This window comes from Peromyscus maniculatus, chromosome X (genome assembly GCF_049852395.1).
Source record: "Peromyscus maniculatus bairdii isolate BWxNUB_F1_BW_parent chromosome X, HU_Pman_BW_mat_3.1, whole genome shotgun sequence".
Taxonomy (NCBI): domain Eukaryota; kingdom Metazoa; phylum Chordata; class Mammalia; order Rodentia; family Cricetidae; genus Peromyscus; species Peromyscus maniculatus.
The window spans coordinates 130,561,059-130,579,605 of record NC_134875.1 but is presented as its reverse complement, the minus strand read 5'-3'; the positions used below and the strand labels follow the sequence as shown (position 1 = coordinate 130,579,605).

General features: G+C 43.2%; 1 protein-coding gene across 4 annotated transcripts in view; it reads right to left on the bottom strand.

Annotated features, from left to right (window-relative positions):
- Med14 (mediator complex subunit 14) overlaps positions 1-18,547 on the bottom strand; it is a 291,290-nt gene that overhangs the window by 123,095 nt on the left and 149,648 nt on the right. The window lies entirely within an intron of this gene.

The window sequence follows — 18,547 nt, the reverse complement described above, 5'->3', positions numbered from 1 at the left end:
TCTTTCAACAATGCTGATATTTCTGATAGATTTTTTTAGCCCAGCATTTCTTAGCAAGGTTATTTGTTCACCAAAACTGCTACTATTCAAAGGAGTCAAGAACATAGATGTTGTTTCATGAAACACATTCTTCATTAGTTTACTCTGAGGAAGAACATTTCATGATTTAGTATTTCACCTCATTCATTAGCTTCTCAACCTCTGATGTTATTATTATTAGCAGCTGTGATATACTCTAACCATGAGTTATTTAACTCAGACTGTTCTCACAAACATCAGTACATTCACTAAGCATTCTGATTTAGCATTGTTTTCTTTTTCTTTTCTCTCTCTTTTTTTTGGTTTTGGTTTTTCAAGACAGGGTTTCTCTGTGTAGCCCTGGCTGTCCTGGAACTCGCTTTGTAGACCAGGCTGGCCTCGAACTCACAGAGATCCACCTGCCTCTGCCTCCCGTAGCATTGTTTTCTTATAGAGAACTGTCAAGTGAAGTGACTATTTTTCATATAACTAGATTTTCTGAAGTTTGTTCCCATCTATAAAGCAGTCCTTTCTTTTTGAATACCTGTTTCCTTGTCTCCCTATTAGATTTGCAAAGAAATCATTCATTGCAGGCTGTTTGTTCAAGAGGCAAAGAACTTTCTTATTTGCCTATAAATTTCTTTATATCTAAAAGAATGTTCAGTGTATGGACTGCTTTCCCTTGCTTTTTAAAAGGATTTTATAGTGGCTTGTTGTTGCCGGGCGGTGGTGGCGCACGCCTTTAATCCCAGCACATGGGAGGCAGAGGCAGGCGGATCTCTGTGAGTTCGAGGCCAGCCTGGTCTAGGACAGGCACCAAAGCTACAGAGAAACTGTCTCGAAATACCAAAAAAAAAAAAAAAAAAAAAAAAGTGGTTTGTTGACAAACGGTATTAGCACTTTAAATGTCTCCTGAGAGACAAGCTGTTGATCACCTGTTTGTTTTTGGGAGATAAAGCCAATCTTTTTACCAATGTTTGGGGGGAAAAAAAAAACAATATTTTAAGCTGAGCTTGAAAGATTTTGTCCCAGTTTGTCTACCCTTTCTCCATACCAGCTTGCCTATGCTGTCTTGCTTCTACACACTACATTTCCCAGGATCCCTTTCCCTATACTGGCCCACTGTTACTAGCTACCTTTCGGACTCCATTTCCCACAGTTCATGTCGGGTCTGCCATTTCTGTTTCCCTTTACACTGCCAAAGTCAAGTTTCGGCTTGGCCTGAGCCAAGCCTCCTGCTTCTTCACCACAGGAGATTGAGAGATCTTGGCTCTCTCTGGGCTGGCATTGCTAGGCACTGACACTTACTGACACTACTACCAGAGCCAAGTGCACCCGCCCGCTTGTGCACTTACTTGGGCAGGTCCCTCCTTGCCTGAAGCAAAATTCCCTCAGGGCTTGCTTTTTGTGAGTTACAGGGTCAGTGAAAGCACTCTAAACAAAGCTTTTTCCCAGCCCTTTCAGAGAGACTTCTCCCTGCCCCATAGAAAAGAAAGCTTTATTCCTGGATAGTTGTCATGGCTTATCTCCTTCCCCAACTACAAAGCCCCCGAGAGGCTCGGCTTCACCACATTCTCATTGCCAGTAGCCCTTACTCAGGTCCTGAACCATCTCTGTTGTGGTTTCCCTTGGGGGAAGCTGTCCCTGTTTCAGCCTTCTGCCTGCACTCTCCATAGGCACTAACCACAGGGAACTTCTGCCTGCTGTTTTTACTAGCAGAGAGGATTTGCCATCACTATATTTTTTCTTAGAGTGAACCACAGGTGATTTTCCCATGGATGTCATTAACAGGTGAATCTCATTTTGCCCTTACAGAAAGAAATCTCTGAGAGGCAAAGATCTAAAAGGCTTTAGCATTTAGAGAGAGAGTCATTTTTTTTCTAAGAAAGCTTTTAGTTTGAGAGAGAAAGATTAAGTTGTTCCCAAGACTTCTGTTCTCTAAACTTTTTGGCTTCATGACCAGGAGGAAACTAATTCTTCATCCGTATCTGCCTCAGGGGAAATATTTTTCTCTGCTGCTTGGACTTAGCATTTTAGCTGTCCCCAGGCCAAAATCTTCCATAGGAATCTTTTTTCTGCCTGTTTTTCTTTTCTTTCTCCAGGATTTTTCATTTATAACCCCATAATTAGAAAATTAAGGATATGGTTCCTCTGTCTTGCTGCTTACTTTAAGCTATATTCCTACACTGTACTTTTCTAAGTTCTTTCCTTATTTGTCATAGATAGAAATTTGAGACAGAAAGCTAGAAATCTTGATAGAGAAGATTCTATGCTTCAGCCTTATATTCAGACATCCTTTCAGTCCCTTTTTTGATCCTCCCAAGAAGAAAAACCCTCACCTTCACTTTCACTACAAAACGAGACCAGTCCAACTGCTTCCCATGGGCCTTTCTCCCCAAGCTTTTCCAAGTACTCTGGGTCCCTGCTTCAGTCTCTTTGTCTCTTTATGGAATGTGTGTCAGAAAATGGCAGTGCTGCCAGGCAGTGGTGGTGCACACCTTTAATCCCAGCACTGGGGAGGCAGAGGCGGGCGGATCTCTGTGAGTTCAAGGCCAGCCTGGTCTACAGAGTGAGTTCCAGGTCAGCCAGGGCTAAGCAGAGAAACCCTGTTTCCAACAACAACAACTACTACTACAACAACAAAAGGAAAATGGCAGCGCTGACATGACCTAAGTGGGGGCTTTTCAGCCTCCTCTGGTCAAAAGGTCACCCATCAGACACCTGTCCATGGGGAAAAAATAACCAATAAAGTAAAATAAAGCCATCCTTCAAGTCTCTGAAGAGTCACCTAGGCAACCATTATCATTACGACTCACATGTCACAGGTGTTATCTACAGCCATGCTAGTAGGAGAGTGACAGCGTGCACTCCGCTGTTTGAGCAGCTCCATTTTCAAAGGCAACTGAAAGCAAGCAGCTAAGGAGGCATAGGGGCTCAGTTTCAGAAATAAAAAGTAGAAGAGATTGCTGAGCCCAAAGGAGACTAGGCAAACTGGTTATTGGCTCACAAAGATCAAAGCTGAGATCCTGTTCTCCCACTCAGTCTTAGAGACCTAGGTATTCTTTTGATGTGTCCTTGAAACATGCTTCAGAGCTATGGAAGGTACGGGTTTCAATTGTGAGCCCTTTTAGTAAATGCCTAGTTGATGCTGGTAGCCCACCCAGCAAGGGTTCTGTTTTATTCCAAGAGGCTCAGACTGTTCTAGACTCCTAGCCTAGTTAGCCTGGATCTGTTGATCCCTCTCTTGTCATTGTCCTGTTCAATCTAGTTAGCAGTCCTGCTCAGTGTAAATCTTTATCCCCAAAATGTTTCAGCTGAATGACTCTGCAGACCCAGGGTGGTGCAGCCTTCTATCTATCTATTTATTTATGGTTTTTTGAGATAAGGTTTCTCTGTGTAGTTTTGGTGCCTGTCCTGGATCTTGCTCTGTAGACCAGGCTGGCCTCGAACTCACAGAGACCTGCCTGGCTCTGCCTCCTGAGTGCTGGGATTAAAGGCGTGCGCCGCCACCACCCAGCTGGTGTAGCCTTCTTATGCTATTCCATGGACCATTGCCACTGGAGTGTGGGGACCCCTTACAGTCTTGGTTCCTGCTTGCTCCTATGTGGCTTTCTGTGCTTTCTATCAGTATATACTGGCTGTTGTCTTGGGTTCCCAAAATGCCCTATTGCTGCCCCAAGTATCTTTCTGCATAAATGCTGGCAGTGTAGGTAGCATAGCTCTTAATGTTTGTCCCTATTTGCTCATATTTAGTTTTTGGTGTGTGTGTGTGTGTGTGTGTGTGTGTGTGTTTCTGGAAATGGGCTCTAGAGCCTTGTACTTGTTAATGAGGTACTCTATCATTGAGCTACACCCCCAATTTCTTTTTTAATTTGAGACAGGGTCTCACTATGTAATCCTGACTGTCCTAGAACTCCCTTTGTAGACTAGGCTGACCTTGAACACACAGAGATCCGCCTGCCTGTGCTTCCCAAGTGCTGGGATTAAAGGTGTGTGCTACTATGCCTGTCTCCTATTTTTGTATTGGAAGGGGATAACAGCATCTAGTTTCATTGTACAGATAAATCCTACTATAAAAGAAAGATAGCAGGGTTGAGGAAATGCCTCAGTGAATAAAGGTGCTTGCTGCCAAGCCTGATGACCCAAGTAGGATCCCCAGGACCTACATGGTAGGGGAGAGAACCAACCTCTGAAAGCTATTCTCCACACATGTGCCATGGTACACACATGCTCCCACACACCAACGTAAAGAAATGAATCATAAAAAGTTTAAAGAAAAATGGAAATCCCTCTGAGTATGGGCCAGGGAAGAAAGCTAGCAGTTGAATAACTTGAACGTTAAAACGGAAAACCAAAAAAGAAACGTCAAGTGCATCAACTTCTGAGAGCATGACAGGTGTGTGTGTGTGTGTGTGTGTGTGTGTCCCCTTTTTGTGGAACTGCATCTGTGCACCAGGTGACAGAAAGCATTATGAATAGACAGGGAGTGAGCAAACAAGAGAAGGTAACTCTTCTTATCTCTCCTGCTTGCACTGGCTCATTCCTTCTTTGCAATTTTGATGAGAATGAAGTTATGTCAGGGCACCTGGGGTCATAGTGCATGCAGGAATGGGTAAGAAGGGAGATTAGCAAGCTGATATGAGCTGATGCTCTGATTTTGCAACTGCTAAAATCTAATCCTCCAGGTGAAGATGCTGGAGGTTCAGGGCATGGTGGGATAATGGCACCTGTTACTGTAATACAGCCTTTTAGTAGGAAGAACTTGAAAGTGGACTTTACTCACCACCGCTATCAATAGACACAATGAATGCATGCTCAAACCTGAGTACTGGGAACTCTAAGAGTTAGTAAACCCGGGCTGAGAAGATAGTTCCGCAGATAAAAGTGCTTGCTGCACAAGCCTGAGCCTGCTGTGCAAGCAATGATGACCTGCATTTGGGTTACAGAACCCAAGTACAAGCTGGGCACAGTGATGCACAAACCCAGATAGAAGGCAGAAAGAGATGGCCCAGAAACGCCAAGGCTAGATAACATGCCAACACCCAAGGCTATCTTGACCTAACTTCTACATGCGTGCCATGCATGCCCTCACATATGAACACACACACACACACACAGAGACAGAGAGAGAGAGAGAGAGAGAGAGAGAGAGAGAGAGAGAGAGAGAGAGAGAAATGATGCACAAATACATATTTTAGGTGCTTTTTAAAGAGTTAAACTTTACAGTAAATAAATCTGTAGGCTTTTGGCGAACACTTCTTTTTACATTAGTGTGTGTGTTTGTATGTAAGTGCATGTGTGGAGGTCAGAGGACACTCGTGGGAGTTTTCTCTTCCCCCATGTGGGTCCCAGGGATCAAACTCAGGTCATCAGTCTTGGCAGCAAATTCCTTTACATGCTGAGCCATCTTGCTGAGCCTTGGTAAATACGTTCTAAATTAAATAGTTGATGTTTAAAATGATGTGTGAAAAATAAATATATAGGTTTGATTTTAAATCAGCATTTAAAAAACCTGACAACGCCCGGGCTGTGGTGGAACACTCCTTTAATCCCAGCACTCAGAAGGCAGAGGCAGGTGGGTCTCTGTGAGTCTGAGGCCAGCCTAGTCTACAGAGTGAGTTCCAGGACAGCCAGGACTGTTAACACAGAGAAACCCTGTCTCGAAAAACAAAAAAAAAAAAAAAAACCCTGACATGCTCTTTGATATAAATTCTCTCTATCTTTTTTTTTTTTTTTTTGAAGACAAGGTCTCACTCCGTAGCTCTGGTTGTCCTGAAAACTCACTATGTAGATCAGGCTGACCTCAACTCACAGAGATCCACCTGCCTCTGCCTCCCAAATGCTGGGATTAAAGGTGTGCACCACTATGCCTGACATAAATTTACATTTTTAAAAAAGCAAAATGATTGTATTTTGGATATTTCTAACCCTTCCTCAATATTATTGTTGCTGTTGTTTTTCTTCTCTGCCCCCACCCCTTTTTTTGAGACATAGTCTCATGTAGCCCAGGCTGGCCTGAAGTTCACTATGTAAAGATAACTTGGAACTTCTGAACCTTCTTCTACCTCCAGCTTATGGGTGCTGGGATTACACCCTGTTTATGCAGTGCTGAGGATCCAAACCAGAGTCTTGCACTTGCTAGGCAAACACTCTACCGCTGAGCTAGACCCCCAACCCCAGAGGATGATATTATCTTCTATTATTTAAAGTTATGTCTATTGATAGTATTGAGAACCTTCAGTTGAAGGATGTGAAAGCAATGATTTATTGAGAAGACTGGCATGGGGGTCCTTAACATAATATACAAACCACTATTCCCTGCTGGAAAACAGTTAGAGGTGACAAAAGGATCCATTTAAAATACTTATTGAAGGTCTGTGGAGATAGTATGAAGACCTGAGTTCAAGCCCTAGAGACCTTTAAAAATGTCCATCATTGGGGCTGGAGAGATGGCTCATTGGTTAAGAGCACTGACTGCTCTTCCAGAGAACCTAGGTTCAATTCCCAGCACCCACATGGCAGCTCACAACTGTCTGTAACTCCAGCTCCAGGGGACCCAACACCCCCTCAAAGACATACATGTAGGTAAACACCAATGGAATGGACATTAAACAAAAATAAATAAAATATTTTTAAAATGTCCATCATGCTGGTGTATACTTGTAATCCTAGCTCAGGGTAGATGGAGACAGAATTATTGCCGATTTAGTGAACTCCAAGTCAATGAGAGACCCTGTCTCAGAGGAGGTGGATGGTGTTTCTGAAGCTTGTCCTATGGCCTCCATGTACATGCACACACATTCAGATGCACACATGCTCACACATAAATAATTTACTTATTGAGCTGAGTGTAGTGGTGCATGCCTAGAACCATAGCATTTGGGAGGTGGAAGCAGGAAGATCTGCAGTAAGTGGTTAGCTTTGGTACATAGCAAGTTCAAGGCCAGCCCAAACTTCTTCTAATAATAATATTATAGGTAATATATTATTAAGCTCCTATTCTGTGTCAGGGATGCCTCTAAACCTGGAGACTAAACAGAAAACAAAACAAACAATTCCTACCTATAGAAGATTATATTCTGATAAGGAAAGCAATTTAAAGCAGATATAGTTAGCCAGGTGGTTGTGACGCACACCTTTAATCCCAACACTTGGGAGGCAGAGGCAGGTAGATCTCTGAGTTAGAGGCTAGCCTAGTCTACATAGAGTTCTAGAATAGCTAGGGCCACTCAGGGAAACCTTATCAGAGAGAGAGACAGAGAGAGAAAGAGAGAAATTCAGGGGTTGAGAGGGGTCAATGTCACGACAGGGGAACCCATAGAGACAGCTGACCTGAGCTTGTGGGGGCTCATGGACTCTGGATCCAACAGTTAGGGAGCCTGCATGGGACCAACCTAGGCCCTCTGCATGTGTGTGACAGTTGTGTAGCTTGGTCTGTTTGTGGGGCTCCTAGCAGTGAGATCAGAACTGGTGCCTGGCACTTAGCTGGCTTTTGGGAACCTGTTCCTCATGCTGGATTACCTTGCCCAGCCTTGATGCAGGGGGAGGGGCTCAGTCCTGCCTCAACTTGATGTGCCATGCTTTCTTTGTTCAAGCCCATGGGATGCCTGCCCTTTTCTGAATGGAGACGGAGGAGGAGTGGATGGGGGGGGGAAGTGGGGGAGTAGATGGAAGGGGGGGGGAACGGAGGAGAGAGGGGAAACTGTGGTCAGTGTGTAAAATAAGTGAAAAAAAGTTAATTAAAATAAAAGAAAAAAAAAGAAAAACAATGAAAAAATTCAGGGGCTAGAGAGATGGCTTAGTGGTTAAGAGGACAGATTGCTCTCCCAGAAGACTGCGTTTGATCCCCTGCACCTACATGGCATCTCACAACCTTCTGTAACTCCAGTCTCAGGGGATCTGACGGCCCTTCTGGCCTCTAAGGGCACTGCCTGAATGTAGTGCGCAGAGCTATCTGCAGACAAAACCCTTTTGCTACCTTCACATACTGCTTCAAGCTTCTCTGCTCATTGCTCAACTAATGACCCGGACATTTGAGTAACAAATAAATACATTTCTTTCTCTTTGTAACAGAACAATTAACACATGCTTTCCCATCCTCAAAGAAAATTGCCATCACAGCCTTCCAAGAAGTTACAAATGAGTTCATTCTTTGTTCATACAAAGCTATAATGTAGCTTTTTAACTCAGGGAATTACTACAAGAAATAATTTGTAAACAGAAGAGCTGAGGCCATACTTTTGAAAGGATGTTTAGATTTCTGTATCCCAGGGAAAGGGTGATCCTTGATCTCACTTGTGACAGAGATGAGCTGATCTGATAGGTTACTTCTTGTTTCATTTTGAACTCTCAAGTGTTGACCAGACTGAACTCAAACAGATACCCACCTGCCTCTACTTCCTGGGTGCTGGCATTAATGGCATGTACCTCCTTACCCACCTTTCTTCTGCTTAATATACAATATGATTTATACTTTTGAGTACACACCCTTCTATACATTTTAACAATGTAGATATTGTTTACCACACTAGAGGTCGTGGGACCTGGGAGAATGGAGCCAGTAAATGAGGCAGACTAAAGTCTCATGCAATAGTCAACTTTATTCAGAGCACCAGACAATTTATGCTCTGAGGGTTAAGAAGACTCAATTGAGTAAAGTGTACAATCACAGGGACAAGCCATAAGTATCAGACAGCCGCACGTGGCAAAACGTTCTTCCATAGAGGCCTATAAGCAAACAACAGTGGGCAGTTGTAATGACTAATCTGAAGTAAACTCACTCCTCTCTGCTACACCTGGGAGGGTCGCAGAAGCACATTCTGAGACCAGTTCTGTGTTTGCAAAGAAACTGAGGTCACCAGACTCTTGTCTGTTTTCTTGGAGTTTTCTCACAGGCACTCAGAATTCGCACACGACTCCATTCTTGAACTGTATTCTAACACGAGCATATTTAAATTGTACAGTCACTTAGGAAGTAGATATCCCCTACTTTACAGATGACAGAAACCTGTCACAGAAACTTAAAAACTTTTCTTAAAGTCATAAAGCTAATACACGGGAGAGCTGTTATTGGCATAAATTGGTGTGTTCTGACAGATAAAGTGTTAATCACAATAGACAAGAATAAGACCACTACCTCAATTCTTGAGCCAACTTGAAGCAAGCTTTATTAAATACTGGCCAGTACTATGGATACTGGCCAGGTCCATACCCAAGACCCATGCTCAGAATATGGCACCAAATTACATTAGTCAGGGGCTTATACAGGCAAAACCAACTATGTATGCACTTCTAACATTCATCCAATCAGAAACAAGCATATATCCCGATGTACTTCTTGCCTACATGTGATCAAGCACATATCCTGGGCAGTTGGAGCAGCCAAGCTTGTGCATGAACAATAGGCCCCGGCATTCCAGGGATTATCTGTCCCTGGGCATATGGGGTTCACAGGTTAGAGGTGTGTTTTTGTTTTATAGATTTCTTATGCACAGTAATTTAAACTTAAAACATAATGTTAGTCATCACATTAGATCATAGGCAACATACAGATCAATTGAAAGAGTATCCTTTCTCCACTCATTTATCTTGTATCTTTGTAAAAAACAAACAAAAAAAAAACAAAAAAAAACAAACAAAAACCACCAAATGTTCACACATGTATAGGTCTATTTCTGGCCTCTAATCTATTATACCTATCTAATGGTATTTTGACATCAATCTTACGTTGTCTAGCAACTGTAGCTTTACAGTAAGTGTTTGAAATCGGGTAGCTTTAGTTTTCTATTTTGTTTTTTTCCAAAGCTATTTTGTCTATTCTCAGCCCTTCACACTTCCATTTGAAATTCAGAAGCACCTTGTCAGTTTCTACTGGAAAGCTTGCTGGAATTGTGGTTGCGAGATTGCATTTAATACAGAGATCAGGATTGCTGAATGGCTCTGTGGGTAAAAGTACTTGCTGCCAAGCCTGACGATTTGAATGTGATCCGTGGGACCCACATCATGGAAGGAGAGAACTGACTCATGAAAGTAATCCTGACCCCACACATGAACTATGGCATGCATGAGCACTCTTACACACACACACACACACACACACACACACAGAGAGAGAGAGAGAGAGAGAGAGAGAGAGAGAGAGAGAGAGAGAGAGAGAGAGAGTGTTAAATGTTGAATTTTCAATGTTAATGTATCCACCAAAAGCAAAAAGAACAACAGCAACGAAAGGCAAATGTGCCGTGTTTAAAGATAAGGCCATTGAAATGACTTAGCAGGTCAAGACTCATGTCACCAAGCTTCCTAACCTGAGTTCAGTCCCCAGGTCCCACACGCTAGAAGAAGAGAACCCACTCCAGAAAGTTGTCCTCTGTCTCACACACACATGCCATGGCCCTCAGTTGTACACACACACACACACACACACACACACACACACACACACACACACACACACAATCATTAAATACATGTAATTTTCAAGTGTTTAAATAGTATATAGGGGCGAGAAAGATTGCTGCTCAATAGATTCCCAGCCATAGGGCTCATAACCCTCTGTTACTCCAGTTCCAGGGGATCTGACACCTTCTTTTGGCCTCTGTGGATACCAGGCAGACATCTGGTGCACAGACATATATGCATGTAAAAAACCCACACACAGAAAATAAAATAATAATTAAAAAATAAAATAATGTACAGATCAACTCGGAAGGAAGGGGTATGTTATGGCAAGTCTGCTGTCCCAAGAATATAGTCTCTCTCTCCACTTTTAGTTTTCATTTATCTCAGTGATGCTCTGCAGGTTTTAGTGTACGAATCTTTAATATCCTTGTCATATTTATTGCTAAGTTTATCATAGTTTGATGCTATTCTAAATGGTGTTTGGGAATTTTTTTAATTTCTGATTCTTGCTCTTGTATTAAAAAGTGACTTTAGGCCGGGCATTGGTGGCGCACGCCTTTAATCCCAGCACTCGGGAGGCAGAGGCAGGCGGATCTCTGTGAGTTCGAGGCCAGCCTGGGCTACCAAGTGAGCTCCAGGAAAGGCGCAAAGCTACGCAGAGAAACCCTGTCTTGAAAAACCAAAAAAAAAAAAAAAAAAAAAAAAAAAAAAAAAAAAAGTGACTTTAGACTATTGAATTGTGCTTTTGTTTCTGAGACAAACTTCACTTGCACATGCTGAGTTAGCCAGTATATATAATCAGATTTAATTTGATAAACTTTTATTGGGATTTTGATATAGATATGCATGAAGGATATGAATCTTTTTTTTTCTTACAAAGTCTTTGTCAATTTTTGCTGTCAATATATTGCCAGCCTTGTAGAATAAGATGGGAGGTTGTATTGTTACTTTTCTGTTGCTGTGATCAAACATTATAACGAAAACTTAAGGAAGAAATTTTGGCTTGTGGTTTCAGAGAGAGAGTCCATAAATAATGGGGAGACATGGTAGCAGGCGGCTGGAGAGGGAAGCTGAGAGTTCCCGTCTTTAATCTCAAACAGGAAACAGAGACCATGAACTGGAAGGAGAGCGAGGCCCACCCCCGTGACATGTTTCATCCAGCAAGGGCCTACTTCCTAAACCTCCCCCAAAACATCGCCAACTGGGGCCAAATGTTCAAACACCAGAGCCTAGGAGGAACATCATTCAAACTACCTCAGAGCTAGTCTTTCTTTCCTCTTGAGTTTTCTGAGGGGTTGTGAAGAATTCCTTTGATTTTTCACTTAAACATTTCATGAAATTCACTAATGACAGTATCTATGCCTGGCATTTTCTTTCTTTTTTTGGGGGGGGGGTAGTTTAAGAAGACAGGGTTTCTCTGTGTAGTCTTGGCTGTCCTGGAACTCGCTCTGTAGACCAGGCTGGCCTCGAACTCACAGAGATCCACCCATCTCTGCTCCCAAGTGATGGTATTAAAGGTTTTTGCCACCCCTGCCCTGCTGGCATTTTCTTTGAAGGTTTGTAACTGAAAATTCTGTCTCTTTAATATGGGACTTCTCAAACTACCTAACCCTCAAGGTTAACCAGTTTTATTTCTCTCAGAATAATGGCTTTGCCTTTCATCTTTCTGTTATCTATGTCCTTGATTTCTGCTGTGGTCTTCAGTATTTCTTTTCTTCTATTCATTTGGGATTTAATTTGCTCTTCATCTTCTATTTATTCATGCTGGTTTTAGACCTTGTGAGTTTCCAATATAAATGTTTAAGTTATAAAATTTTGATGAAGGACATGAAGCTGAGGCAGGGGGATCTCAAGTTCAAGGCCAACCTAGGCTACATAGTCAAGCCATATCTCGGAGGGGGAAAAATTCCCCAGGTTACTGCTTTAGTGCCACCCCACAATTTTTCTATATTGGGTTTTCATTTTCATTCAATTTAAACTGTTTTCTTTCTGTGTGTGTATGTACATGTGTGTCCTGATAAACGCAAGCAGATGTGTGTGGAGGCCAGTGGACCACCTCGGGTGTCATTCTTCGGGCATTTTCTTTTTTTTTTTTTTTTTTTTTGAGTAAAATCTTCGGGCATTTTCTACCTTTTTGTTTGAGACAGGCTTTCTTGTTGGCCTGGATCTTGGCCGAGTAGGCTAGCAGAGTTGGCCAGTGAGATTCGGGTATCTGCCTGTCTTTGTTTCCTATCTTGTCATGGATGGGATTACAAATATGTGCCACCATATACACAATGGAGTACTACTCAGCAGTAAAAAACCATGACATCATGAAATTTGCAGGCAAATGGATGGAACTAGAAAAAAATCATCCTGAGTGAGGTAACCCAGACTCAGAAGGACAAACATGGTATATACTCCCTCATAAGTGGATTCTAGATGTAGGGCAAGGGATGGCCAGACTGCAGCCCACAGCTCCAGAGAGGCTAGCTGACAGGGAGGGACCCTGGGACGGACACATGGATGGCCCAGTGAAGGAGAAGTGCATGGGATCTACATGAGTGGGCTAGGGGTGGAGGGGGTGGCCGAGGGCAAGGAATGGGGGGAAATGGGAGGGTTGAGCTGGAGCGAGGATGGTGTGGGAGGGCAGGGAAGGAGATACCATGATGGAGTGGGAAGAGGCAGGGTGCCGGGGAAGCTCTCAGGAATCCACAGGGATGACCCCACCTTGGAGCACTGGTAGTGATCGAGGGAGTGCGTGGACTGGTCTACTCTAGTGACCAGTCTAGTGAATACCCTAACTGTCATCATAGAGCCTTTATCCGGTGACTGATGGAGGTGGATGCAGGGATCTTCAGTCTGGGGCCAGACTGAGCTCCGAATCCAGTCAATGGGAGAGAGGAGGGATTCCGAGGGTGGGGGGTGGGGATGTGGAGATCATGATGGGAAGACATTCAGAGATGACCGGCCACACTGGTGGAGACCCATGAACTGTGGACTGGTGGCTGTGGAGCCCCCATGGGACTGGACTAGGCCCTCTGGATACAGAAGACGGTGGTTTGGCTGGAACTATTTAGGGGGCACCCGGGGCGGGGGATCGGGATCCATCCCTGGTGCATGAGCTGGCTTTTGGGAGCCGGGTACCTGCTGTGTGACACCTTGCGAAGCCTTGGTGCAGTGGGGAGGGGCTTGGACCTGCCTCAGCTCTGTGTGCCGGGTTCTGATGACTCCCCACGGGACACCTTGATTTGGAGGATGTGGGGATGTGGGGTGGCTTGGAAGGGAGGGCTGTGGGGTGGGAGGAGGGAGGAAGTGAGATCTGTGTGTGGTATGTAGGGTGAATAGAAATTTTCTTAATAAAAAAAATGTAAAAAATATATGTGCCACTACACCAGCTTCTTATGTAGGTTCTGGGTATGTGAGCTCAGGGCCTTACACTTTGAAGGCAAACATTTTCATGACTGAGCCGTCTCCCTAGCCCCCGGTGTGAATACTTCCAATCATTCTTAGGCTTTTCTCTTTTAACCTATGAATTATTTGGATAAGTATTATTTAGTTTTCAAATGTTAGGGCATTTTATAAATGTTTCTGTTTGTGTTTTTTTCAAAGTTTTTTTTTTTTAAATGTGTACGAGTATTTTTGCCTGCGTATGTGTATATATGTACCACATGCATACCTGCCTGGTTTCCCAGGGAGTCCAGAAGAGGGTATAGGATCCCTGGGAGCTGGAGCTACAGATGGTTGGACCACTATGTGAATGCTAGGAACCAAACCCAGGTCCTCTGCAAGAGCAAGTGCTCTTAACCATTGAGCCATCCCTCCAGCCCTGTTTTTAATTTAACTCCATTGTACTTAGAAATTATATATGACCTGGAGCCTTTTACTGATTTTATCTTTCTATTTTAATTTTGTTTTGTTTCTTCCTTGTTTGTTTATATTAAGCTAGGGTCTCACTGTGGACCATGCTGGTCTTAAACCTGCTCCAGTCCAGCCTCTACCTCCCAAGTGCTGGATTATTGAACACCACCCAAAACTGATTTTATGATTCGAAATGGTCCACCTCGGCACATGTGCTATTTTGCTAGTATTGGGTGGAGTGTTTTATAACTATCAAAGGGTCAGATGTGTTGATTACATTGTTAAAGTGTTCTATGGCTTCGCTGATTTTCTGCCGACTTACTCTATTAATTAAAGCAAGGGCGTCAGAACAAAATCAATTACAATCATTCAGATTTTACTTTAGAAGACAAGATAGCATGTAGCCTGGCCTCAAACTCAGTACATAGCTGAGGATGATAATCTTGAACTCCAGAGCCACCTAATTCCACTTCCCAATGCTGAAATTATAGAAATGCATTACCACATATGGCTTATTCTCTGAAATTCTACTGTGTTTATTTTGAAGTTCTGTTCTTTGGTGTATAAACATTTTTATCATGTTCTGATGAATTCATTCCTTTATCAGTAAGAAATTTGACTTTCTTAATATCACATAGTATAGCACTCTCTAGTCTATAAGCATAAACATAAATATCTAGATGTCACTTCAACATGCACATCATATCTATTTAGCAAAACTAAGCAGCCAAATGGTGGTGGCGCACACCTGTAATCCCAACACTCGGGAGGCAGAGGCAGGTGGATCTCTGAATTTGAGGCCAGCCTAGTCTATAGAGCAAGTTCCAGGGTAGCCAAGGCTACACAGAGAAACCTTGTCTCAAAAAACAAACAAAAAATTCATTGCTTGTTTATCCATTCAGTTCAAGAGAAATATCTTCATCACTTCCAGTTCCTAGCTATTATGAATAAAGCTGCTATAAGCATTTGCATATAATATTTTGGGGTTCATATATATGAATATATATGTATATATATGTATATATATTCAGACCCCTTTTTGTGCATAGCAGGATTAAATAAATATGTACAGTATGATGAATGCTGTGTCCAAATTTCTTTATGTCAGAAGACATATACAAATACACAGGAAAAGACAGCAAGATTCAACTCAGTGACACTGGGGTTATAATCAATGATAACGAAGTGAACCATGCTAACCTTAGCATATACACACAAATGAATAGAAGCAGAAACAATTAGAGATGCGGGTGTGTTATGGTTTGGATATAAAATGTTCCAAAGCCAGGCGGTGGTGGCGCACGCCTTTAATCCCAGCACTCGGGAAGCAGAAGCAAGTGGATCTCTGTGAGTTCGAGGCCAGCCTGGTCTATCTACAGAGTGAGATCCAGGACAGGCACCAAAACTACACAGAGAAACCCTGTCTCAAAAATACCAAAACAAAAAACAAAACAAAAACAAAACAAAAAACCCACAAAAACAAACAAACAAAAAAAAAACAAACAAAAAAATCGAAAACAAAACAAAACAAAACGTTCCAAAAGTTCATGTGTTGAAGACTTGGGCTCAGCTGGTGGTGCTCTTGAGAAGTGATTGGACACTATGTACTTCAATGGATTAATCTATTAATGAATTCTTCAATGGATGAAGAATTGGAGGTGGGGTCTTGTTGGAAGTAGTCAGAGGGGGAGTGCCTTGTCACTCACTTACCTCCTGTCTACCATAAGCTTTCCTCTGTCACACCCTTCTGCCTTGCCACGGTCCTAAAAGCAATCGGGCAGCCAGTCATAGATGGAAACCTCTGAAACTGTGAGCCTGAACAAATGCTTCTGCATTTCCCCCTCAGATGTCTTGTCATGGTGACAAAAGGCTAGCTGATAGTTTGTGGCTATGTGGGTCAGCATACATGCAGCTGCCCCTAGCTCTGTCCACTGAAAGACCTAGAAGAAGCGACACTCAATTGCAACAACTTCACCTACAACCTAGACCTTTTTTTCTAAATGCTATTCTCCATTAAAAGGAACTAAGGATAGAGAATGGGCTGAGTTCAGGACCAGGGAAGAGTATCTTGTAATATCAGAAAGTAAAGAGGTGCTCTAAATAATACAGACGAAGATGATGCTGTGTCAAAGGACTCAATGGCCAAAGTCAAAAGAGATTGAACGTGGATGTTGTGTTGTGTGTGTGGTGTTAAAGAGGGCAATAAGACAGACACGGTGATGCACATCCACAATCCCAGTACTCCAGGATACAGATGGATCTCTGATACAAGGCCAGCCTGATAGACATAGCTGCCATATCCGGCACAGCTTGGTCATAGAAACCTGACTGAGGCAACGTGGGAATGAAGAAATGGCAGTCACTGAAGAAACAACAGATGCACATACAGAAAATCTGGAATCAGGGGGTCTGTGCTCAGTGTGATGGAGGGCATCCCAGAATCTCAGTGTATTTATTATGTACAGTACAAGGAGAAGGCATCAGCTAGTCTCTGTTGGGAGCAGTCCAAGGCTATAAACATCCAGGAGGAGGAGGAGGCTCTGGTAAATAGTTTCTGTGTACACTGCTTTTATTTAAAGGTCAATATTCCTACTTGGACCAAAAGAAGGCTTTGCCATCCTCTGAACCTCACCTGGGGAAGACTCTGCCATCCCCTGAACCTCACCTGGGGAAGACTCTGCCATCCCCTGAACCTCACCTGGGGAAGACTCCGCCATACCTCACCTGGGGAAGACTCCGCCATCCTCTGAACCTCACCTAGGGGAGACTCTGCCATCCTCTGAACCTCACCTGGGGGAGACTCTGCCATCCCCTGAACCTCACCTGGGGGAGACTCTGCCATCCTCTGAACCTCACCTGGGGGAGACTCTGACATCCTCTGAACCTCACCTGGGGGAGACTCCGCCATCCTCTGAACCTCACCTGGGGGAGACTCCGCCATCCTCTGAACCTCACCTGGGGGAGACTCTGACATCCTCTGAACCTCACCTGGGGGAGACTCCGCCATCCTCTGAACCTCACCTGAGGAAGGCTCTGCCATCCTCTGAACCTCACCTGAGGAAGACTCTGCCATCCTCCTGATGAACCTCACCTGGGGGAGACTCTGACATCCTCTGAACCTCACCTGGGGGAGACTCCGCCATCCTCTGAACCTCACCTGAGGAAGGCTCTGCCATCCTCTGAACCTCACCTGAGGAAGACTCTGCCATCCTCCTGATGAACCTCACCTGGGGGAGACTCTGACATCCTCTGAACCTCACCTGGGGGAGACTCTGCCATCCTCTGAACCTCACCTGGGGAAGACTCCTCCATCCTCTGAACCTCACCTGGAGAAGGCTTTGGCATTCCTATAGGTCTGAGACATTGGGGTCCTTGACATGACCATTCTCATGTCAACAACACACATTCACTCAAGACTTCATCCAATCCTACACAAAGTGAGTTCCAATCCAGCCAAGACTACACAGTGAGACCCTGTCTAAAAAGAAAGGGAAGAAGGATAGAAAGAAGAAAGGAAATAAAAAGGGAGGTAACATTTATAACAACTGAAAATGGAGTCACAAAATATTGATTATTTTGCAGGAAACCTTTAAATTCTATTTCAAATTCTGCTATCAAATCAAGATGCAAGGCTTTGTAGTTTGCCCTGCTCACAGGACTGGGTTTAGCTAACATGTTAAACTGCAGGAAACTCTTCATTTGAGATGGCCATAATTTCAGCTTTATTTAGAATGCTTTTATGACTTAAATCATTATACTGATAAATCCGTTTCCATCCTGAAGACACATTTAATTCATTTAAATGAGTAATTCAATTGACTGAAAATGCTAAAGCTAATAAGCCAGTTTCCATCATCAGACTCTGGCACAATTTTCCCTCTTGCTACCCTAAACAGCCTGGTAACGTGTCAAGATGAGAAAGTCATTTGAGCACTTGGCTTGGACTTAGCCAGCTTACTTCTAAAAGCAAATGCTGTCACCATAGTCAGCATCAGCACTTTTAGGAATCCCTACAACTGGTATTGATTTTGTCCCCTGGCCATAAGAAATCTAGGCCTACTTTCTATTAGCATGGCATTATCCATTTTTAATGGTTTTGAAATTTCTTGATGAAGTATGCAATGATACTACATTACACATGGATTTGGGTGACAATTACATTCTCTTCTATTAATTTTACAAGTTCATTCCATCAGTGAGGTATCTGGTCTAATGATACCAGATATGTGGACAATGGACAAATAAAATTGTTGTGGAATAATCTTTTTCTACACTGTGAAGATGTGTTGCT